Source organism: Ambystoma mexicanum, chromosome 9, assembly GCF_040938575.1.
Source record: "Ambystoma mexicanum isolate Mex_15411 chromosome 9, UKY_AmexF1_1, whole genome shotgun sequence".
Classification (NCBI taxonomy): domain Eukaryota; kingdom Metazoa; phylum Chordata; class Amphibia; order Caudata; family Ambystomatidae; genus Ambystoma; species Ambystoma mexicanum.
In genome coordinates, this window is record NC_090931.1 from 1,524,347,743 (window position 1) to 1,524,372,046 (window position 24,304).

Sequence of the window (24,304 nt, forward strand, 5' to 3'; positions counted from 1 at the left end):
CTACGGTACCGGTAAGCATGCCGGTACCGTAGTTCCCGGACTGCCATACTACGTGCTCTGCTTGCGGGTGCCATGGTTTCAACCGCCAGGTTTTTCCTGGCGAGTGTAACGGCACCCGTGAGCAGAGCAAGTTGGATGCACCGGCACAACTCTGTATGTGCCGGTGCATCCGACCTCCCCATCCCGATTCAGACCTATGGGGCAGAATGGGGATCGGGAGGCCCTTAATTCCGGCACCCGCAAATAGGCAATTACCGGGTCCGCCAAGCTCGGCATGACCCGGTTCTTGCTCATTCGTGGGTGCTGGAAAAAATGCAACTCCGGCATAAGGGCACGGCTACCGCCAGAGTTGTAATGAGGCCCATTTTGTAAGTGTTTAATACATGCTAAGGAATAACATACCTCTCAACTCACATACTTTTTTGTGCGTGTCACCCGCCACTTAGGCAGCTCCCTCACCCTCCAAGCTCCCTACACGCCCATAGGAATCAATGGGCTTTCGCCCGGGGGTCTTCACCCACCCAAGGGCCATACAAGTTGGAGAGCTATGGAATAAACAGTCAGTGAGCATTGTATGAGCAGCTTCCTGATGCTTAAAGAATACATTAACTGCTCGTAGGAGGGAAATGCTTAGAACTGCTTGGGAACTGTTACTCAAACATCACACCTGCACCTGCCCGAGGAGTTCTTGGTTAGAGATAAGCAGCATGTCTCTTTGCCCAGGAGAGAGAGCGCAAGAAAAAGAGAAAGAAGGAGAAAGAAAGCGAGAGAAAGAGAAGCAGAGGGGGAGAGAGAGAAAGAGAGCAAAAGGGAGAGGGGTGAGAAAAAGAGAGAAAGAGAGAGAGAGGAAGCGAAATAGCCGGCCCGTAAAAGCGGCATTTAACCGATATCTGACCAATGAGATCACTCTCACTCTTTCTCAGAGTGGTTCCTGAGGGGTCACAGGGGCGTGGGGTGCTCTGGGAGCCATTAACATGGGCTTGATGGAGCTTCTGTAGGGCCAGTCTCTGCGCATGCTCTGGAGAGTAGTGTCTCTTGATCTTGTGATTAGTGTCTCTTGTTCTGCGCAGCCTCAGTGCAGTCCTGGGACCCTCCACATCATGGGTCTCCCAGGACGCTCCTCTCTTCCTTAGTGGGTTTGCTCTGAATCCTGCAAGAGGTCCCTGCAGAGTAATCCATTCAGGATCTCTAGGAGGGAATCCAACCAATATCACTGGAGAGGAATCCACCCAAGATCACTGGAGGGGAATCCACCCAAGATCACTGGAGGGGAATCCACCCCAGATCACTGGAGAGGACTCCATCCCAGATCACTGGAGGGGAATCCACCCAAGATCACTGGAGAGGAATCCACCCAAGACCACTGGAGGGGAATCCACCCAAGATCACTGGAGGGGAATCCACCCCAGATCACTGGAGAGGACTCCATCCCAGATCACTGGGGATAAATCCACCCAAGATCACTGGAGAGGAATCCACCCAAGATCACTGGTGAGGAATCCATCCCATATCACTGAAGAGGAATCCATCCCAGATCACTGGAGATAAATCCGCTTAAGGTCACTGGAGAAGAATCTACCCAGGATCAATGGATAGAAATCCACCCAAGCTCACTCCACCCAAGATCACTGGAGGGGAATCCACCCAAGATCACTCTGGAGAAATGGCTGGGAAAGAGCCAGATGAGGTGAGTTGCCTCCAGGGTTGTTTCTTTAGGGACAGGGGCCATTGCTGCCAACTGGACCCATGTCATGGGGCTCATCTTCAGCCATCCCAGGCATTTTAGCCAACAATGTGGCATTCTGGGAGTTGTAGTTTCAGGTGTCACGTTAATTACCGTCCTTTACGTGTTAATATTCCCAACCTGCAGCGTGATGTTGTCTAGACAAACGGGACAGGCTGAGGGGCCCTTTATGAAATGGGGCCTGTTTCCAGGTGTGCAGCACGTATAATTGTATTTATGGAAGAGGAAGCTGAGTGCTTATATCAGAAACACGGTGCATAAATTATAAGGTTGGTGAGTGGAGCAATGGTCTAACAGGGCACTTTACAATGGCAGTGAATAGTGAGCAGGAAATGATGGAGGTGGCACAGGAGGAAAATACAAGTGGACAACCTGGGCAAGGGGCATTATAGATTGCCAGTACACCATGAACATTATTTATTCTTACTTCTCCTTGCCCACCGCATCGCCGCTCTCTGCCCCCACTTCCAGTGCTATGCGGACGATACCCAGCTCATTTTCAGGCTACCCTCGGCCTCCTCCTCTCCTTCCCTCATCTCCGACTGTCTGTCTGCTATCCAGGAATGGAAGCACGGAAACTGCTCTCCTGAACATCCGTGAGGACCTGCTCCTTAACCTCGATTCCAACACTCCCTGTGTTCTCATTCTGCTCGATCTCTCCTCTGCCTTTGACACTGTCAACCATGCCATCCTGCTCAACCGTCTCTGTGATAACCTGGGTATCACTGGTCAGGCTCTGGCATGGCTGACCTCTTTCCTTTCCGGTCGACCCTCCCAGGTCCAAATGGGCTCCTTCCTCTCTGACATCTTTTTCTCCACCTGTGGTGTCCCCCAGGGATCCAACCTCTCTCCCTGGCTTTTCAACCAGTATCTGGCACTCCTTGCCCACCGCATTGCCGCTCTCTGCCCCCACTTCCAGTGCTATGCGGACGATACCCAGCTCATTTTCAGGCTACCCTCGGCCTCCTCCTCTCCTTCCCTCATCTCCGACTGTCTGTCTGCTATCCAGGAATGGTGTGCTGCCAATGACCTCTGCCTTAACGCCAGTAAGACTGAGATTCTACTCATCGGCACACCCACTCCCTCCTTCCCTGCAGCTCTCTGGCCGGCCTCCCTTGGCCCCCTTCCCGCCCCTACCTGCAAGGCTAAAAACCTCGGGGTCATCTTCGACTCCACACTCTCCTTCTCTCCCCATATATCTGACGTCTCTAAGAAGTCACACTACCAGCTGCACCTCCTCAGAGGTATTCTTCCCTTCCTCTCCTTCCCCCAGAAGCTCACTGTCTCCCGAGCCCTGGTTCTCTCAAGGCTGGACTACTGTAACAGCCTCTATCTTAATCTGCCTGCCTCCACTCTCCGCCCTCTGCAACTTATCCAGAACAGAACTGCGAGACTTGTCCTTGGCCTCAAGCCCAGGGACCGTATCTCTCCAGGACTGAAATCTCTTCACTGGCTCCCAGTGGCTGCGAGGATTAAGTTCAAAACCCTCTGCATTGTCCACAAGGCCTTCTGGGGCCTGGGGCCTAAATACCTTCAACTCTCTCTTCCTAAATATCTTCCTTCACGAGCCCTTCGCTCATCCGTCTCCAACTCCCTCATGGTCAGCCGCTTCTCGAAGCAACGAGCTGGGGGTAGATCTCTCTCCGCAGCAGGGGCCTCCCTCTGGAACAGCCTTCCTGCCTCCCTGAAACTTGAGGAGAACCATCTCCGGTTCCGGAAGTACCTCAAACCCTTCCTCTTCGCTTCTGCCTTCTCTCTCCCTCTCCCCTGCTAAACCTGCTTAACTCCCCACTGAATTCTGCACTAAACCTGCATCTGGGCCACTCTCAGCGACCTCGGTCCAGGGCCCAGCCACTCTCCACTTGCACTGCCTCCCTGGCTCCCCCTGCACTGTGGGACTGTCACTGTATCCCTACAGCCCCCCTTCCCAGCACTTCTCAGCACTTGCTCTGCACTTACCTCGCACTTGCCACCAGCTGGCCCTTTTTATTTATTATTTATTATTTTATTACGCTACTTACCTTGTACTGCACTTCCCCCCCACCTCCTCCCCCTGCACTTTCTCCTTTTCCCCTTACCTCTGCACTTGCGCGATCTGAATGACACCTGGCCTAGTAGGTTCGTTTGTCTGTCTTCCCCTTGTTTCCCTCCCTCCCTGCCTCGTCGCGCCTTGAAACACTTGTGTATAGGCGCGTTACAAATACCATATCATATCATATCATATCATTATAATCTCCTGTAATTGAAGGTGAAGTTGGGGATTAATAGGGAGGGATGATGGTACTGAAGCAAACCTACATGTCTCCTGCAGCTCAGGTGAGTCTCCAGAAACAAAACACTGTCTCCCAGCCTCTGCTATTGGCTTTAATAATGACAATAAATGCACTGTCTGGCAACCACACCCTCAGGCGTTCTGCAGGGCAGCACCAAGGAGATGGGTGGGGGGTGCTGTGCTGAGCACTGCACATGCCACATTTCTCTGCTGGCAGCGACCCTCACATATGGCACTCCAGCAGTCCTCCAAAAGTAGGTTCATCATTCCCAATAAAACCAAAATCTAAGCCTCTTTTGTCCAGCAACATTGTAACACATTAACTGTGTGTGCATTCTCATCTTAAGCGTATCATTCTCTGAGGATTTCTGTGCATGTACAGATCCCCAAATGCACACGCATAAATAGCCTGAGACCCGGCCTATCCTCTTCTAGAATTCTGTGGGTCTCTCAAACATAGCGAGGCCCTCTTAACATGGGAGAAGAAACGCGAGAAGGATGGCTACCCCAACTGAGTAGCAGATGCCAAAGCCAGGTACCAGCAAAGCCAAACTCTGAGGCTCTCTGAATGAGAGATTATGGCTCAGGGCTATAAACACCTAAATGTATGGGTGAGCGTCTGGAAAAATGAAATGCACACCAAGTCCATTGTGTGTTATGTACGTGGCGGTTCAAGCATAAACCCTCATATTACAGAGATACTTGACAAAGAGAAAGCTCTGTAGTCATTCATATGTTCTCGAAATTCCCTTTATTTTTTTGTAAAGCAGCAAGGATCCCTCATTAGTGCCATTTGTCCCATTACCCATTCTAAGATCAGTATTTACAGTACAATGGGAGTGTACAGGACTGTGCATCTTACAGTGAGATTCTCATATCAGAATATATTGTTTGTGTTTTGGTTTGCAGCAAACCTTACACAGATTACAAAAAAATAAATAACAATACATACACAATTCATTGCAATCCATTCAAAGCAAATATATCTATGATTTAGAAAGAGAAATCATCTATATCATCATCATCAACGTTTATAAAAAATCTATAAACCGAAATAAAAAACAACATTGGGGGTCATGAATGATAAAGTGACCGTAGACCAGGGAAGGAAGGCAACTCCATTGCCATCGAGGAAGTTGGCCCATACAGACCCAGCCCCGGCTCCATTAATTTATGTGAGAAAATCCAGAACATCGCAAGGGAAAAATAAAGTCACCAAAACAAAAGTCTAGACCCGCGGGCAGTCAGGGCAAGCCGAAAGTAAAGGTGAATACCCAAGAAACATCAAAAGTACTGGAAAAGATACCTACCGAAAAAGCCCTATTAAAAATGAATCTGCCATCAAACTAAACGGGAGATTCCAGACCGACTAAAAGAACCTACAGAAAAATCAAACCCAAGGGCCAGCTTCTTTCTGAAAGTCTGAAACTTTTCTTTCTGAAAAAGAAATTACATGCGGAGGAGTCATCTACGGGATCAGCCCACGAAATTTCAGACACCGAGCTTCTAGAGGGTGCACGTGAGGCTTTGGATACCGAGATACAAGCTCCGCCTCAACTGCCAAGTGTCGAAGCAACTGATAAAACCCCTCGAAGGAACGATAGTAACAGCTCACCTAGAAATGGCCCAGGGACGTCTATGGTGGGATCGGGAGGGAAATAACTAATCTCAAATGAGAATCCGATGTAATTAGAATCTTGTTGCCAAGTAAAATACCAAGGGACACAGTGCTGGGAATACCGTACCACATGAACAGTACGACAATTACGTTTAGAGAGAGGGGGAGATCGCATGGAGCTGGAATGACCATCGAGGATGAACTAATGGAGTCCAGAGGGTTAAATCCACCACAAATGAGATCACTAGAAATAGATACCCCCAGATGAAAGTCTAGAGAGCCACATCATCAACCGCGTAGGAGTCATGACCCCCCGGAATGTCCACCAAAATAGGAGAGAGAAGATCGCATGACTCCCAGGAATCAAGACCGAACGACGCAGCAAGGAAAACAGATCTAATGTCAATTATGTCTACGGTCACAATCGCCCTGGCCCCCTTCTCAAAATTGTACAAAGCTAAAGTACACCCCCCTTTTTGACTTTATCAGAGAAAAGGAAAAAGATCACAGAAAGGCCCTGAGCATCTCCCAGAACTTAAAGTCCAGTCAGTCTCTCGAAGTACAGCAAAGAGGGTCATCAGAGAACAAAAAGGACTTAGATAGAAAAGAGAATAGGAAAGATCGGATCCCACAAACTCAGACTACATCGGTAGAGAGGAACAGGCCCTCACCAGATAACAGGAAAAGGAGGTCTAAAACTGAGGCAGAGGAAGTGAGAAGAGCAAAGGAGAGAAAAACCTCCAAAAGAGCATAGAGATAAACAGACCCATCGAAAAAGCTCTACCTTAGATCGGAAAGATCAAAGACATAATTGCACATTTAAATTAGAATGTCTGCTGGAGAAACAAGGAGCACCGTAATGCAGATCCTTCACTCTGTTCCATATTTATGACAAATACAGTCGGAAGATATAAGGATTGTCGAATTTGGAATAAAACATCGAACAGACATCGTATACCTACACATACCTTCACCAATTGCCAAAGGAATGTTGAGAGATGCTATAGAGAATCTACGCACTGTAGGCTTTGATCTTACGCTTTGTGAATGAACAGACTGCAAAGAGGCAGAGAGAAAAAGAGTCACAACGCCAAGTTAAAAAGAGAGCGAGCCATTCAAGAGAAAAAAAGAGCTTGCCAGTTCCAACAGAAAACCTATCTAAGACTCCGCCCAAATATAGTGACCCATTGCAAGTTGCCAAGAAGCCATGTGGTCCAAGCACCAGTATAAAGGTCATCTTTGAAGTAGACAACACGAAAAATTGACCCTCGGCGAACGATGAAGAATCTGAACTGGAATGCAAAGGGTTACAGGGGGAGGACTGGTCCTGGATAAAAGAAGCACTATCAGGGGCACAAGAATAGCCATCCTGGAAGAAGTTCTATGAGGAAGTGACAACTCAAAAGTTGTTTTACCTTCAGAAACACACTTAAATCAAGGCATAATCATGGCATCATAGAGCATCAGGGGATTTACCCACCTGACGAGACCTAGCGATGTGAACTTGTGAGCATATGACATCCTACGCCTACAAGAAACTTGGCTGTTGAAGACCCCTCATTTGGATGGTTTTCGTGTAATCACAGCCAATGCTGCAAAAGGTGAAAAAGGCCATCCTTCCTCATGTCTAGTGATAGCCTTAAGATCAGGATCCGTCATGAACACGCGAAAGACCCTGCACTCAGACCTTTACTGCCTGGCTACCCTTGTGGATTGGCAAAACACCCCAGAAAACAGCAGTGAAAGCAGAAGTCAAAAGATGGCTATAATTACTTGCTACTGGAACCCTCAGGCTGTGACAGAAGCTAACTTCCTCGAACTAATTACAACTACAATTGAAGCTGTCCTGCTAAATAATATCGATGCACATATAATAATCTGTGGTGACCTTAACACTATCTGCCCATTGACTAGGAAGAGAGGAAACAATCAAAGGTCAAATTCAACAGCTCTGAAAAGGGGTAAATCATGAACAAGACTAATGAAAACCAGAGATCTACATCAAATGAAACTGAAAGAGGGAAGGGAGAAAGAGGTTGTTCCAACTTGGGAACGAGGGGATCAAATGGCTGACCTAGATTATATCATTGTCTCTACCGAACTACTCCCGTATATTCGAGGCTATAAAGTCATCAGAACAGCAAACAGTGACCACAACTTATTGAGCATGACTCTTAGTTTGGAAACATCACCTTGTAATCAACATATGAAGGCTGCGGTAGCAGTGAATAACGGGTGGAACCGATTGAGACTCAAGTCAAAAGACCAAGTAGCCCTAACAAAAGTCTACACCAAGGGAAAGGAAGGAGACGGAAAGCCATGGAGGACGATCGATTTTAGACCGCTCTTAGAACCCTTCAGTACCAAGAAGTTGGGAAACAACACAATAAAAGAAACTGGCTGTCACAGTTACGATCCTACTCTGGTGGAAAAAAGGAGATCAATGAGACATCTGAAGAGAATGGCAGCTGGGTCTAATCATCCTGACCTCAAGGCTCAAGTCCTTAAAGCAATTCAAGAGAATAAATCCTGGATTATCTCCTATAGGCACAATCTACTCCAACAAGACTCGGAAAATATGTTAAGAACTCTAAGCGGAAAAAAGTCTGAGGACTTTCATTAAAACACAGAGATAGGTCTGCAACGAGACGCAACAAAACTGCCTGAGTAACCAAGCCTGGAAAGAGTACTTCCTATCTCTGTATCATGGGTCTATATAAAAAACCCTGCCACGGATTCCCTGATACGAAGATAAACTGTGGGATTGTGAATACGAGGTGATAGATATCCGAGAGAAGATAAAAAAACTCAACAGATCAAGAGCCCTTAGTCCTTACGGACTCACCAACCTAATGCTATTAGAACACCCAGAGGAATGGTCGATCTTCATACAAGCAGTCTTCAAGAACATTTCAATACAAAGGAAAATTCTGGACCCATTGAAGCTAGCCACAATAGTTTCCATCTACAAAAAAGGGTGATAAGACCAACCCACAGAATTCTAGACCTATCGCATTACTTGACGTGATAGGAAAACATTTTGGGTCCTTTTTATTGGCGAAATGTGTGGACTGGACAATGGCGGCAGACACAATAGATCCTTTCCAAACTGGATTTGTTAATTCAGTTGGAACCTCGGTAAGCATCATGCTACTCATCATACGCAAAAGCAAATCACATCAAGGAAGGGGGGGATATTTATCGCGTTTGTGTCCCTTGACCAAGCCTTTGATTGAGTGAACCGTAAACTGCTAGGGGCAAAATTGGAGGAAAGACAATGCCCTAGTGAGTTAATGGAGCCTCTAATTGCCCTCCACACTGACACACAGATCAGAGTTCACCTAAATTGTGCAGGACTACTCTCCTCCGCTATCCCTACATCACAAGGGGTAAAGCAGGGGTGTCCCTTGGCTCTGTCTATTTACAACTTCTTTAAATCGGATATTCAGGAATTTGATCCTGAGCTGAGAACCTTTCCACCAACAATCGGGGAGAAGAAGATCACGCAAATGCTAAATGCAGACAACCTCCGTTTAATCAACCAGACCAAAATAGGTCTACAAAGGCAGTTGGACAGTTTACAGCGATATGTTAACCTCAACCAGCTCGAGATTAACCAATCAAAAACAAAAATAATGTGCTTCCAGCAACACACTTCTGAAAAAGATCCCTTTACTTGGACGTTGGGGACAAATGCAATAGAAAAGGTAGAGATATTCAAGTACTTGGGAATTACGGTAAACAACAGCTGTGCCGAGATTCCGCTGCAAGAATCTCTTTTGGACAGAGCAAAGACACTGGCCACGAAAGCCAAGCTTATGGACATGAAATGTGGGTGCTTCTCTTTGGTAGCAGCATTACATTTATAAGGGAAAGGTGGTGCCCTCACTTACATATGGCATGGAGGCAACTCTGGCCATACCTGAGAAGATATGGCCGAGTCTGGAGGCCATTATCTGGAAAAGGATTCTTAACTTTGCCGAAGTCAACTCCCATGGCAATAATTAGCAGAGAACTGAGTATTACATCTCTTCACGCATTTGTCAAATGGAAAAGGCTGGCCCTTTTTCGTAAAATCATTCTGCTGAATCCCCTGCTGGTACTGAGGATCATAAACCAAGAGATAATGAAAGGATTCTCATACCAGCTGACGCAATGGGTCAGCAACAACAAAAAGAAATTGGACAATCTAGGTTGCTCAGAAGACGATTTAAGAACGAACCCCTTGAGAGTGAAAAGAACATTTCTAGAGCTGGACTGGATAACTACCTTAGATAGGGCTGAAGGCTGCAAACTCGTTAGAGACATACCAACTGTACACACAAAGCTGAACCAAGTATGTCCATACCTCTTGAAGTTTCCAAATAGATCACATAGAGAAACATTCATGCAAATAGGTTTCAATTTGATGGAAACAAATGAGATTAAGGCAATCCGAGGCACGAACCAATCCAACCTGTGCAGGTTCTGTTTGGATCCAGCAAAAGAAGAAACAATCCGACACGATTATGAGCTGCCCAGGCCTGATTGACCTGGTGTACTCCCCAGCCAAGAATCCCTGGTTTGCTTCTCTGCCAGGTTTCCTTTCCCCCCTGATGAGATCCAATGGTCTGCTCTGATTACATGAGACGAAATGTTTGTCAGATTCCGATTAATAATTACATCCATAGGAATTCCAGGTTGGTGTTAGGGCTTGGCCCACTCTGAAGTGGACTTTACGTATATTGCAATCTTCTGTTTCATATGAGTAATACAGTGTAATTGCGCCAATTTTGCTGATTGTTTGACCGAGAGTTGGAGGATTTACCTCCAGCATTTTTCTCAAGGTAAATACTCAACTCCAGGACTCTACTTGTAATATGGCAGAGCGGGAAAAGTGGCGGTAATTCCAGGACCCTTCCTGTAATATGGCAGAGCGGGACCAGGACCCTACCTGTAATATGGCGGAGCGGGGCCAGGACCCTACCTGTAATATGGCGGAGCGGGACCAAGACCCTACCTGTAATATGGCAGAGCGGGAAAAGTGGCGGTAATTCACTCATATTGGTTTTGTCATGGTGTATGATAAATAAAGGGGAGTCTGCACGCCGGAACTCAATGCTGCAGAGGCAAGGGCTAAGCCCCCTTACAACAGTGTAGTGTGAGCCATGCTTCTACCTTGGTTGAATGATATCATGGCTGAAGGTTAAGGTTGTGTCCCGGGTACAGCCTACCTCTGTGGCAGAGAGTGGCCTGTGACATGAGCAACATGGAGATCAGAGAAGTGAGGGACGAGCGGCGCATTGGTGCCTAGCGCATAGAGTAGAACACAGATGGAGCACTGGACTGAAATGCTGTTTACTGCACAGGCAAGCTGCAACTCTGGAAGTGCTTGGAAGAAAGACTACCAGCAAACATAGCAAAATGGAGGACTTCTGTTTATTGTATTGGGCATGTGCAAAGGAGTGTTCTTCTGGAAGGGCACACGATCAGTTCTGTGGAGAGCTCTCTCCATGCACATTCCAATCATTGAGGCGCTGATTCATGATGCAGTCACTTTCTCAGCCTTCATCATGGAGCAGCCCTTCTGCATATCATGGCATCGTCCTTCTGTGACCTGGTCCTCTTCATCATGGATCAGCCCTACTGCATATCATGGCATCGTCCTTCTATGCATTGGTCCTCTTCGTCATGGAGCAGCCCTTCTGCATATCATGGCATCATCCTTCTGTGCATTGTTCTTCATCATGGAGCAGCTCTTCTGCATATCATTGCATTGTCCTTCTGTGAGCTGGTCCTCTTCATCCTGGAGCAGCCCTTCTGTCTAGGTCCCTTCGCTCTTCCTTTTGCACGGTCTTGTCCTGGCTTCCTCCCTTTGCCTTTCCCCCTTTCCTTCCCCTGTTACTTGCCGCTTGCTAGGTGGCTCCCTCTCTCTCCTTCGCCTTTGCTGTCCGCTTACTGGCTCATCCCTTGGGCTGGTCTGTACTGTTTCCACGGCTGCTTTTCAGAGTCTCATACTGCGGTTCTCAGAGTCTCAAGCTGCGGTTCTCCCCTTGCTTGGCCCCTCCTCTGTGGGCTCTCATTCAGTCCTGTGATTCTCCGGCTACCTTGTCACTCCTTGCTATTTTGGACTTCCAGCGGATCTCTTCCTGTGGACTACATCCTCAGGGGTTTTTCTGCCTTCACAGGATTTTCCCCTAAATGGCTACCTCGGGGAAGGGCCCACTAGCTTTCCAGTGCACAAGGCAGGCATAGTGGATTCCCTTTGAGGTAGGCCGTATCTCTTCAAGAAGAAAAGATCCTCAAGAAAGAAGAAAGGGAGAAACAAGGAGCCTACCTCAAGTCAAGAAGATTCAGGTTAGGAAAAGGGACGACACTGACAGCATTGACATACTGGGCCTTTGTGCTTCATGGTCATCCTAGGTGTTGGGAAGTTAAGAGTGGAGGCATGTCAGAAGTCCTCTCGCCAGGAGATACCTTGGAGGCACTCCCTGTTGGGTTAGTGACGGAGCTTTGCAGGGTGTAGTTCGGGAGATGGGAAGTGGATGGCAGGGGTTAGGATACTGCATTGAAGAGGTTATTGGGTGGCTGTTCCTTCAAGCACACAAGCTGGTATCCTTCTCCCTGGGTATTCGGTTTCCTACAGCACTCTGCAGAAAATACAACCAGCTTTGAGACGGTGTCCAGGTGGCTTACGAGTTGATTGGTCCAACCAACTCAGGGGAAGAAGTCGTCCTTGAAGGTGCTTCTCTGTCGATGAGAACTTGGAGATTCGGACCTGCAGCAGGGTTTCACCGGGCAAACCAACGGTCCAGGAGTTGCAGCAATCGTCTTCGTTCAGCTCGTCTTCGGTTCTTTCGTTCCAGTGATCGACTCTGCCTTCCCGCAGGGTCCATGGCGATATTTTTGTATCGCTATATTTTTGCAGGGATATTAACACATGGAACCCCCTTCTGCATATGGTGGCATCATCCTTCTGTGACATGGTCCTCTTCATCGTGGAGCAGCCCTTCTGCATATCATAGCATTGTCCTTCTGTGCACTGTTCCTCATCATCATTGAGCAGCCCTTATCATGGCATTGTCCTTCTGTGCACTGTTCCTCATCATCATTGAGCAGCCCTTATCATGGCATTGTCCTTCTGTGCACTGTTCCTCATCATCATTGAGCAGCCCTTATCATAGCATTGTCCTTCTGTGCACTGTTCCTCATCATCATTGAGCAGCCCTTATCATGGCATTGTCCTTCTGTGACCTAGTCCTCTTCATCATGGAGCAGCTCTTCTGCATATGGTGGCATTGTCCTTCTGTGACCTAGTCCTCTACATCATAGAAAAGCTCTTCTGCATATGGTGGCATCTTCCTTCTGTGAGCTGGTCCTCTTCATCATGGAGCAGCCCTTCTGCATATCATAGCATTGTCCTTCTGTGCACTGTTCCTCGTCATCATTGGGCAGCCCTTATCATGGCATTGTCCTTCTGTGATCTAGTCCTCTTCATCCTGGAGCAGCTCTTCTGCATATGGTGGCATCGTCCTTCTGTGAGGTGGTCCTCTTCATCATGGAACAGCTCTTCTGCATATGGTGGCATCGTCCTTCTGTGAGCTGTTCTTCATCATGGAGCAGCCCTTCTGCATATGGTGGCATCGTCCTTCTGTGAGCTGGTCCTCTTCATCCTGGAGCAGCTCTTCTGCATATGGTGGCATCGTCCTTCTGTGAGGTGGTCCTCTTCATCATGGAACAGCTCTTCTGCATATGGTGGCATCGTCCTTCTGTGAGCTGTTCTTCATCATGGAGCAGCCCTTCTGCATATGGTGGCATCGTCCTTCTGTGAGCTAGTCCTCTTCATCATGGAGCTGTTCTTCAGCATATGGTGGCATTGTCCTTCTGTGAGCTGGTCCTCTTCATCCTTCAGCAGCCCTTCTGCATATGATGGCATTGTCCTTCTGTCAGCTGGTCCTCTTCATCATAGAGCAGCCCTTCTGCATATGGTGGCATCTTCCTTCTGTGAGCTGGTCCTCTTCATCATGGAGCAGCCCTTCTGCATATGGTGGCATCGTCCTTCTGTGCGCTGGTCCTCTTCATCATGGAGCAGCCCTTCTGCATATGGTGGCATCATCCTTCTGTGAGCTGGTCTTCATCATGGAGCACCCCTTCTGCATATGGTGGCATTGTCCTTCTGTGAGCTGGTCCTCTTCATCATGGAGCAGCCCTTCTGCATATCATGGCATCGTCCTTCTGTGAACTGGTCCTCTTCATCATGGAGCAGCTCTTCTGCATATGGTGGCATCGTCCTTCTGTGAGGTGGTCCTCTTCATCATGGAACAGCTCTTCTGCATATGGTGGCATCGTCCTTCTGTGAGCTGTTCCTCTTCATCATGGACCAGTCCTTCTGCATATCATGGCATTGTCCTTCTGTGAGCTGGTCCTCTTCATCCCAGACCTGCCCTTCTGCATTTTGTACTGTTGAAGTTCCATGTGTTGAAAGTTCCCACCTTGGCCTTCTACTGAGCTAAATATGGGAATACACATGTGTAAGTTGTTCTTAAAACACCCTTTACTGTTTATGGTCTCCATCTACCACGAGCAGTGGTTCTTATAGGTTAGAAAGAGCATTCACCCTGAGCCCTAGACCACAGACCTCTATGTGCTATTGCTTATTTCCCTCTAAATACCCAAATGAAATACAGTGATCGACAGTGGAGCCTTTGAAATCATCCTTAGATTAGCCTGAGCAAATGCACTGTGGCATGTTGGCAAACTCCCAGGAACCTGTCTATCCCCCCTTATCAAATCTGTTCACATCAAGTGCTTTAAAGCAGTGCCCTTATTACATGGCCTGCGGTATGCGCCCAAGACTCTAGGCCCTGGCCACAACCACCGCAACATAACACACTCATGCAAGCAAATATTTTGACTGTGGTATGTGGGCTGCATAGGGGGTATGTTTTCAAAAGTTTGTGTAGGGATTGCTAGTAGTGTAATAGTGTTTATAGGATAGTGGACATGATGTTTGGTAGTTGGTTTGTTGGATTGTGTTCAAAATGTTGGTACCTAAGACTCTAGGCATTTTGGGTTGTAGTTAGTGGTCAGGGGTTCGTTTGCATGGGTGTGTTATGTTGTGGTGGTTGTGAATTTATTGTATACTTATTGTTTGCTTTGTTGAGGCTGTATGCAGAGTTTGGCCAGGCCATGCAGTCAAGACTGTAGGCCTTGGCTACAACCACTGCAGCATAAGACACCCATGCAAGCAAACATTTTGGGTTGTGGTCTATGGTCAGGTGGGAGAAGGCCGTGATGTGATCCCGGTGTCCGCGGTCACCGTAGTTGTCCACGGATATACTAAACACTGGCCACACTCCTGGGTATTTTACTATGCTCTGATGTATTGGTTTTGGGTAGTTAGTAGAGTAGTGGGTGAAGAGGGTATGTATTGAAGAATTTGTGCATTGGGTGTCATTTTTGTTTTAGAATGTTAATTGAAGTGGATAGGTTTTGAGGTGGTTGTGTTATGTTTTTGGGTTGTGGTCAGTTGGCAGGTGTTTGCTTGCATGGGTGTGTTATGCTGCGGTGGTTGTGTCAGGGCCTAGAGTTTTGGGTGCCTGGCCGAAGACCTTCGGCCAGGCACCCAAGACTTTAGACCCTGGCAACAACCACCGCAGCATAACACACCCAAGCAAACATTTTGACTGTGGTATGTGGGCTGCATAGGGGGTATGTTTTCAAAGGTTTGTGTAGTGTTTGCCAGTAGTGTAATAGTGTTTATAGCATAGTGGACATGATGTGTGGTAATTTGGTTTGTTGGATTGTGTTCAGAATGTTGGTACCTAAGACTTTAGGCATTTTGGGTGGTAGTTAGCGGTCAGGTGTTCGTTTGCACGAGTGTGTTATGTTGCAGTGGTTGTGACTTTATTGTATACTTATTGTTTGCTTTGTTGAGGCTGTATGCAGAGTTTGGCCAGGCCATGCAGTCAAGACTGTAGACCTTGGCTATAACCACTGCAGCATAAGATACCCATGCAAGCAAACATTTTGGGTTGTGGTCTTTGGTCAGGTGTTTGCTTGCAAGGGTGTGTTATGTTGCAGTGTTTGTGACTCCAATTATTATATACTTACTGTTTGCTTTGTAGAGGCTGTATGCAGTTTTTTCATGACATGGGAAATTGGATCAGACATTGTTTTTTCATTCTCTGTGATGAAAGAAAATATCACATTAGTCTAGGTAGTTTGTCATGAGTTATTGCATTGCATAGTAGACATTTCTGTACTTTGTCAACCCTCATAGTTAGTACTCAAACCACTGTACTGTGCTATTTGCTCAGTTCCTGTGTGTGTTCGTAAAATCATTGGGTCTGTAGGAAAAAAAATCAATGCAGGATTTTAAAAAAGCTCTCTACGTTATGGCACAATATTTTTCTGTGGTTGATTTTAATAGGAGGGGCTTCCAAGACGCTAACATGTATCGGAAGCTAGGCGAGCGCTTCATTGGTTACCAGTGGAGTCAGGAATCAAGTTCAGAACCCTGGTGATAACCTTTAAATGTAGAACGCAAATGATGCTGCTTTATCTTCAGTGCTACATTAAAGGTGAAGTAAATACAAGATTGTTAAGATCAGGATCTCAAAATCTTCTTGAGCAACTCAGACCAAGAACTGCCAAGGCAGAGAACGGCGCTTTTGTTTTCAAAGCGCCTTGTGTGTGGAACCAATTACCAGACCACCTGCGTAAACACAAACTCCTTGCAACATTCAAGAAAGAGCTTAAAACCTTTCTTTTTGCATAAGATCAGCTCTAGGGGTAGTGCCGTTGTATGCCTTACCCCTTTTAGCCAGATCCTAGATAAGCTTTAATTGGTCTTCAGAAGAGTAAGCTGCGTTCACAGGTAGCCATAATTGTCTTGTGTGTCCTCTCCTTCTGTTTAGCACCATCATGCCTGCGGGCCCATAGTTGCGCTATATAAATACCATGTAATGTAATGTAATGTAATGTAATAGGTGCATGGTTTTTGGTTTGGAAGTGGTGATAGTATTGTTGCAATTAGATACCAGTTGGCATATACTAATTTTTTATTTCTTGTTGCATTTTAGCAGTATTCATTTATCTGTTTGGTTGTTGCAGAATTTTGGGGCAGTTAGATACCTGTTTGCGTATTCTAACTGTTGTTGGTTTTGAAGTTGTTGAGGGTATTTTTATACGTAAGAAGTGTTGCAGGGCTTCCTTAGAAAAATGTATATTGCCATTTTCTGGTTATAGTTAGATACCAGTTGGCGTATTCTAACTGTTTATAGTTTTTCACTGTTAGATAGATGTTGTCTTATTCTATTATTTTATGGATTTAAAGGTCATTGAGGGCATTTTGTAGATGTTTATATTCAGATTAGTGAATACATTTTGGTTTTAAGAATATTAAGTTAGCGTTTACAAGATTTGCTGGTAATATCTGCTTTAGAGCAATGGAAGTATCATCACATTTAAACCATCCACAATTCTTCTTTATATATGCAGTGTAGTGACCTCTATTGGTTGTGGCTCCTGTGTGGTAGATTATGCCTACTGTTGTGAAGGTTTTCTTACCAAGTGGTACTTGTCCATGTGTGAATTCAGTCAGCTTGCAGTTGTTTTTGGTACCATCTGCATTGTAACACAAAAGCATTACTATTACGTATTCACCATGTGACTGTATTTGTAAGGTGGAACGATTATCGGAATTGCAAGTAGTACATAATCTGCCATTGTTTGCATTGTGTACAAGTTGCTGTAATGGAATGGATTCACAGTTAGGTATGGATACATACATGAAGCGTTCATTAGGGGCGTGTTCCTGTGCAACATGGCTGCAGTGTATGACATCTGGAAGATTTCATTTATAGGTATGTTTTTGTTTTCCAGAACTTGTAGTAAGTAAATTAGACATTCTTGTGGATCTTCTTGTGTGTTTATAGTGAATCTGACCATTCCAGCACAGTAGCCCAATTCCTGCCTTATTCCAGAAACACTGTAAGTGTTGTCAGGATTGTTGGTTGCATTTCTGTGAAGGACTAACATCTGCAAACATAATTGGTCCATACCGTTTAAGTAAATGTTTTCCTACAATTGGTGGTAATTGGAGTAGAATATTGATTGCTACATTTGCATAGCAATTTACACGAGTTGTATTTGAAAATTTGAATGGACCAGACAGTTCTGTGTCTAAGTCATTTGTTGGGAGTGCGCTTTGTTTCTTTGAAGAGGTAGTTGGTTTTGTTTGTGCAGTAGATCCTTCTTTGGTTGTGGTCATTGATGAAGTATTAGCTTCTTTTAATTTCTTTGGAGGTATTGTTGTGAGATCCTGTATAATTTGAGTATGAACTAGTTTTCTTTAAAAAAAAATGTGTTTTTTGAGGAACAGGATAGGTTTTGAGATGGGGTGTGTAGAGTGCACGTAGTCTATTGTATTCTACAATGCAAGGAATATCATTGTTTCCTTTACTTGCATCAAAGTTGACTAGAAATAGTCCTTCAAGTGTATGTAGGCGTGATAGTGCTATATAGCTCATGCCTTCTTTAAACACTGTGCTGTCAATATATCAATGATTGATCTAGGGTAAGACCTTGTGATTTATGCATGGTGACTGCGTATGCTATAGATAGAGAACATTTTTCTCTGTGTACATACATGTCTTTGAAAAGAAGGAATCGGGCTGTTGAGCGTCCTATCCTTTTAACTTCTGACAAACATCAAAAGCACAAGATGCCCTCGTAAGCAAGAGTGTTCCTGAGACAACCCAGGGCAAAAAGATGTGCTCAACGGGCAGAGAGAGTCCTAGTAAAATCAAGGTTCAAACATCAAACTTCGGTATGCAAACGGATCTTATATTTCCATTACCCGCAGCTTCCGACAATCAAAAAAGCACACCGGTCTCTACAAACATCAAGATTGCTCCAATATTTCTAAAACAAAATTTACATAAAGAACCAAGAAAGGAACTTAGCGGGGAGACCAAGCAAGCACTCATAAAAATGGCCCCTATTTTTCTGAAACCGTCAGGCAAAAAAGCTCCTGCATTACAAGAAAAAAATACACTTCCCGTGTCAGCCATCAAAGATGTGACATCACCAAGCTTCTCATTCAATGAAGTTGTCTGCTGGAACGGGTCCGGGAAATTTAAAAACCTGGAAAGGTTTCCTCAAAATGGAGAAAGAGAGAAAAACGAACAAAAACAACAAACCCCTATGGTAGGAAAAGAGGAAGTAGCGGCATCAAACTTTACAATCCCAAGGTTGTGGCTTAGACTAGAGAATCAGAGTACAAGGACATCACTATGCAGATCTGTCCTATTGTCAGAAATTCAAAAGAATTACAATCTCTTTCTTTTTGACTCAGAGGACATTGAATATTTAGCCTTCCCATTCAGGGAGGACAAATTCTTCGTGGAGATAGCTCTCACCTCAAGAAAGGCACAACAGGCGCTTATCAATAATAAAGATGATCTGGCTAAAGAAGGGCTCTGGGTTTATGAATCAGAGGAAGAAGGAATATCTGGAAATTACCGGTGGTATAACCAGACCGTAGAGGAACCTGCACCCACTGCTGTGGGTACTGCCGGAACTACTAGAGGGCTCCAAAGCAACGCAACAAGTGGCCGCAGATTAAAAGACGATCTGATAACTAAACTCCCAGAAATCATCTCGCAAATCCTCCAGAAACTGGGCGAGGAACAGAACAGTCTTTAGTCAGAGAGGCCTCAGATTAGTCTCCTGGAACACCAGAGGCCCAAGCTTTTTGAAGAAAAAGCAACTCAAAAACGACCTCTTAGAGCGCAATGATATCTTATTATTCCAGGAGACATGGTTAGCTAACTCTATCGAGATAGAGGGCTTCACAGTGCAAAACCTCATGGCCTCTCAAAAAGCCAAAGGAAGACCAGCAGGAGGAATGTTAATAGCAACCAAAAATTCCGCCATTAAAAATGTGGTCACGCTATGTAATAACCCAGTGGGCATTCAGGCCAGTAAAGCAGAGATAAGACAGAATGATGGCCAGGCCAATCTCATTTTGGTAAACATCTATTGGAACCCAGCCATTTCCAAACTCCGAGACTTCATAGAAATTCTAAATGAACTCTTCTCTAGGGTCAAGATGAATCACATAGGAGCACAGATTGTTGTAGCAGGGGACCTGAACACAGATCTCATTAGTGTAGGAAATAGGAAAATCAGTTTACCTAAACACAGTACCACACAGAAAGGTAAACAATGGTGGGACTTCTTCCAATCATGGGATCTCGACATGATATCTATAGACGATAGCAGTACGGACAACCCCGGACCAACATGGCGGCAGGGAAGGTTGCAATCAATTATAGACTACATTTTCGCTTCATCATCACTTACCCTGCACCAACATCATCTCACCTTAGATTGGGAAGGGGGAAGTGATCACGCGAGGATGGAACTCTACTTTCCTGAAATTCAGTGCTCTGCAAACCCACGCATCAGACAGGACCTGGAGGGCTCTAAAGGGAAATTGAAAGTACTCAAGTACAAACATGGGGGGGGAAATTTGAATGATCAGCTAGCAATAATTCATCCCTCAATAGTGGCCGAAAAGTGTCATCCAGAAAAATTCGGAAAGTTCATATGGTCCACTTGCCGACCAAGTGAAGTACAAATAGTGGGGAAACAGACACATCTCCATCACTTCGACGAGGAAACTTTCAAAAGAAAAAGAAGTCTGCGACAAACACTGCGAAGTATAAGACAGACCAGAGCAGAAGATCCTTTAGGCTGTATTCAAAAACTTAAAAAAACCAAACAAATTTATAGAAACTGGTCTAAGAATCACAAACATTTAAAAATCCAAGAGGATGGGGAGAAAATGCTTGCGCTTCTCAGTACAAATAATTGCAGAAACTTTTGGGCAGCTCTAAATCAACTTGAAACTGGCCAAAACAGTGCTCTTTGCAACTTAGTGTCGGAACACAAGTGGGTAGAACATCTGGCCAAGAACTTCGATGCAACAGGCTCAAGAGACATTAACATCAGCAACATCATCTGGTCTCTGGATTTTACCGAAGATGACATTGAAGAACTTATAACATCATCCTCTACCTCGAAAGCCGCAGGTCCGAACGGCCTCACATATCAGGTGTTAAAAAATCAGCCAAAACTTTGGTCAAAACTGCTATTCCATCTCTTTCAAGGAATATTGAGGGAAAAAACTTTTCCACCATCGTGGAAGAATGCAGTGATGATTCCATTCTTCAAAGGGGGTGATAGGCTAAGTCCAACATGCTATCGACCCATAGCCCTCTTGGACATTGACAGCAAAATATTCATGAGAATATTAATGAGGGAACTTTCTCTTTGGGTGGACTCAAATGAGATTCTCCCCCCGCACCAAACAGGTTTCAGGAAGGGTCTTTCTACCAGCCTTAATGGCCTTACACTGAACCTGTTGAGCGAAAGCTCGAATGAGAAAGAAGGCTCGCCGCTGTATGGGGCATGGGTAGACCTGTCCAAGGCATTTGACCTGGTGGACAGATCACTCCTCTGGCAGAAACTGAACAAACGGGGAATCCCAGCCCCCCTGCTGGCTATGCTCGTCGAACTACATAAAAATACTACGATCAGAGTGAGGCTGGATGACGCCGGCAACCTTTCAGAAGCAATCCAGGTCCTTAAAGGGGTTCGACAAGGATGCTTGGGTGCACCACTGCTTTTCAACCTTTTTCTATCAGACATAGGAGACTTTCTGGCCTCGGCGTCGCTTATCTGTCCCAGGATTAACAGCAGAAGACTTCACTGGCTGGCCTATGCGGATGATCTTGTTCTTTTGGATGGATCAGCATTAGGACTGCAGCATCTTTTATCCAAACTCGATGAATATGCCAAGTTAAATGGCTTAATAATCAACCCACTAAAATCCAAAGTCCTGATCTTCAAACATCCAAGAAAAAAGGTAACATCAAGGATCTGGGTGTTGGACAACGATGAAATCCCCCGAGTAGATGAGCTCATATACCTGGGATACGAAGTCTTAGCCCATCCAACTGTAAATAAGGTGAATTCATCCATTCTCAACAAGACCTCGAAAATCATTGCGCAAATGAAAAACTTAAACGGAAAATTCTGTAAATTTTCACTGTTACCACTCAAGAAATTCTATGTAGGCAAAGTAGTTCCTGTCCTCCTCTACGGATTGGAGGCAAAACCTTTGCTGTGGAACTATGATTGGAACAAAATTGAGGGCCTCATTTGGAAATCATCCATTTGGCTACCAATGTGCACATCGTCAGTCAGTCTGAGGTTCGAACTAGGCTTGACCTCATTGAGCTGCTATGCAGAGTGGAAACTTCTCTCACTCTACCGTAATATAATCACAGCCAGTAAGGCCACTCTCTTTTTCGACATAAACCAACATCTAAAGAAAGCAAAATCAAATCAGCTATCGAGCCTAGAAGAGAAGATCGGACAGATTCTGCATAAGCTTGATTTAACAACAGAAATCCTTCTACAAAACCCCTCGAAAGTAAAATAAAATCTAAAAATGGCTGACTGGATCAACACAATCACAAGAGTTAGAAACCTAAAATCACCGAACTCCTTCCTGATAGTAGACAGGAAACTTGGAACCATGCCACGTTACCTGGAAAAATTCCCAGATCGCGAGATAAGGAACAGCTTTCTCAGACTACGTCTGAATTTAGCCTACACAGGAGAAATTCTGGCTCAAAGAAACCAGGGAGAGAAGGCAATAAAATTCTGCGAAATCTGCCAAACTTCGAACCTCCAAACCTTGAAACATCTACTGTTGGAGTGCGAAGGCACATGGGCCATAAGAGTGTCTTTTCTGAGGAGATTCGTCAGCAGAGAAGAGAGCCTAATTCAAGATGCATTCTGGAACAGACTGATCTCCGGCCAGGAAATCATGCTCACTGCAGCGATAGTAAAAGTATCAGAGGAACTTACTATTCTAACAAAGTATCAAAAGATGACACAGCCTACTGAGCTTCCTGGCCGACACTCACTGGCCTCTCAGTAATCTAGTTATTCCCTGGTTTCCGAGAACCGTTCGTGATTTTATCTAAGGAAATGCACTATTCTTTTGTAAAGGTTTTCTTTTAAAACCAAAAACAAATAAATAAAAAAAAAAATAAAAAAAAAAATAAATTTTTTTAACTTCTGACAGTTTGTCTAAGTGAATATTGACAAACTGAATGTTGTCACGTGGGTATGTTTGAAAGCCAACAAATGTACCAAGTGCTCCATCAACTAGTCCTTGCTCCACGTCAAGGTGACGTTTGAGTATTATTCTACAGTTTAAAGATATATATATATTTTTAAAAAGGTAACAAGTATCTTTTAATTGTGTATACATGAGCAGATATAGTGGCGAGCAAAAAAAAAACATTCCACAGATTCAATGAAGTATCGTGTTTTGAGGGCAATCCTCTTCATCAGAAGCCAACATTGAGCTGTTGATAGTTGATGATGAATAACAAGAAAAAAACAGAAGGAAAAGATAACAATAAATAAACAGTTGTATGCTGCCAACTGAATATTATGCTGAATCTCGACACATTTAGAGTCTAAGGTAAGTAATCGATGTTATCAATGTAATAGAGTACATAAAATCCGATTGAATTGGAATAGTATTGGGGTAAACGCTTAGCAGATTACATACAGGAGAAGGTTAAGAACCCTTTGAGTCACTTACAAACAATTCACAGGATTACATTAAAGATAATTTTAATATTTTCTCCACACCAGCTGTATTAGAGATAGAGTTTTCTAAGCTATTTAGTCATGCTGTGGCTTGTTCACACATGGGTAGTGTCATACCGTGCACGTCCAGTTTGTCTGTGGAGCAAATTTGAACTATTGGTTGCATTTCATTTTTCAAAATTGTTTCATTGAATTGTGCACAGTTTGTAAGAGTTGGCATCAAGGACATACAGTTTACATTTTTGTGTGCTGATTGTTCCATGACATCAGTAGCACATGAGTTATGGCTGCAGAGTGCATGGATGTGCCTGGTATTTAATATAGATTGTGCTTCTTTAGATAGTACACCAACTCTAATCATTTTAAAATGTTGGCGTAGGTGAGGTCTGCAGATTGACACATGTTTTCAGTTAATTTTTTTGTATTGGAAATGTTGCCAAAGATTGACATTTCCTATGCTGAGTTTTACGGCATAGTTTGTGCCCTAAGATTTTAAAAATAGGTTCACCTTTAACTGGTGTTAATTGAAGAAGATCTCCGAAAACAATCATGTGTTTTCCTCCAAAGAGTTCTTCGTAGTCTGTTTTGATGACCTCTTGTAATCAGAGGTGAATCAAAGCTAACGTTAGGTTGGAAACCATGCTCACCTCATCTATTAGCAGCATTTTCATTTATTTCAAAACTCTGCGTAGTTCCATTGCAGCTTCTGAAGAACGTTTGTAGTAGTCTGATTTGTTTTGGTGTTCTACTGGAAGCAGTAGTAATCGGTGTAAAATGACACCACCTATGTTTTAGGCAGCTAATCCTGTGGGGGCAGTTACAACAGCTGACAGTGTGTTGTTTGTCAATTGTTGGAGGAACTTGCTGATGATTTTTATTAAGAATGTTTTACATGAACCAGCTTGCCCACTCACGTAGAACAATATAGGTCTGTAGTCTCGACAGGTACAATTTTTAGTTTTGTGCTGCATACCATGTTCAATTTGTT

The 24,304-nt window shown here is 44.7% G+C and overlaps 1 pseudogene; it reads left to right on the forward strand.

Annotated features, from left to right (window-relative positions):
- The first annotated feature begins 1,098 nt into the window (after nucleotides 1-1,098).
- LOC138489412 (zinc finger protein 420-like) overlaps nucleotides 1,099-24,304 on the forward strand; it is a 76,446-nt pseudogene continuing 53,240 nt past the window's right edge.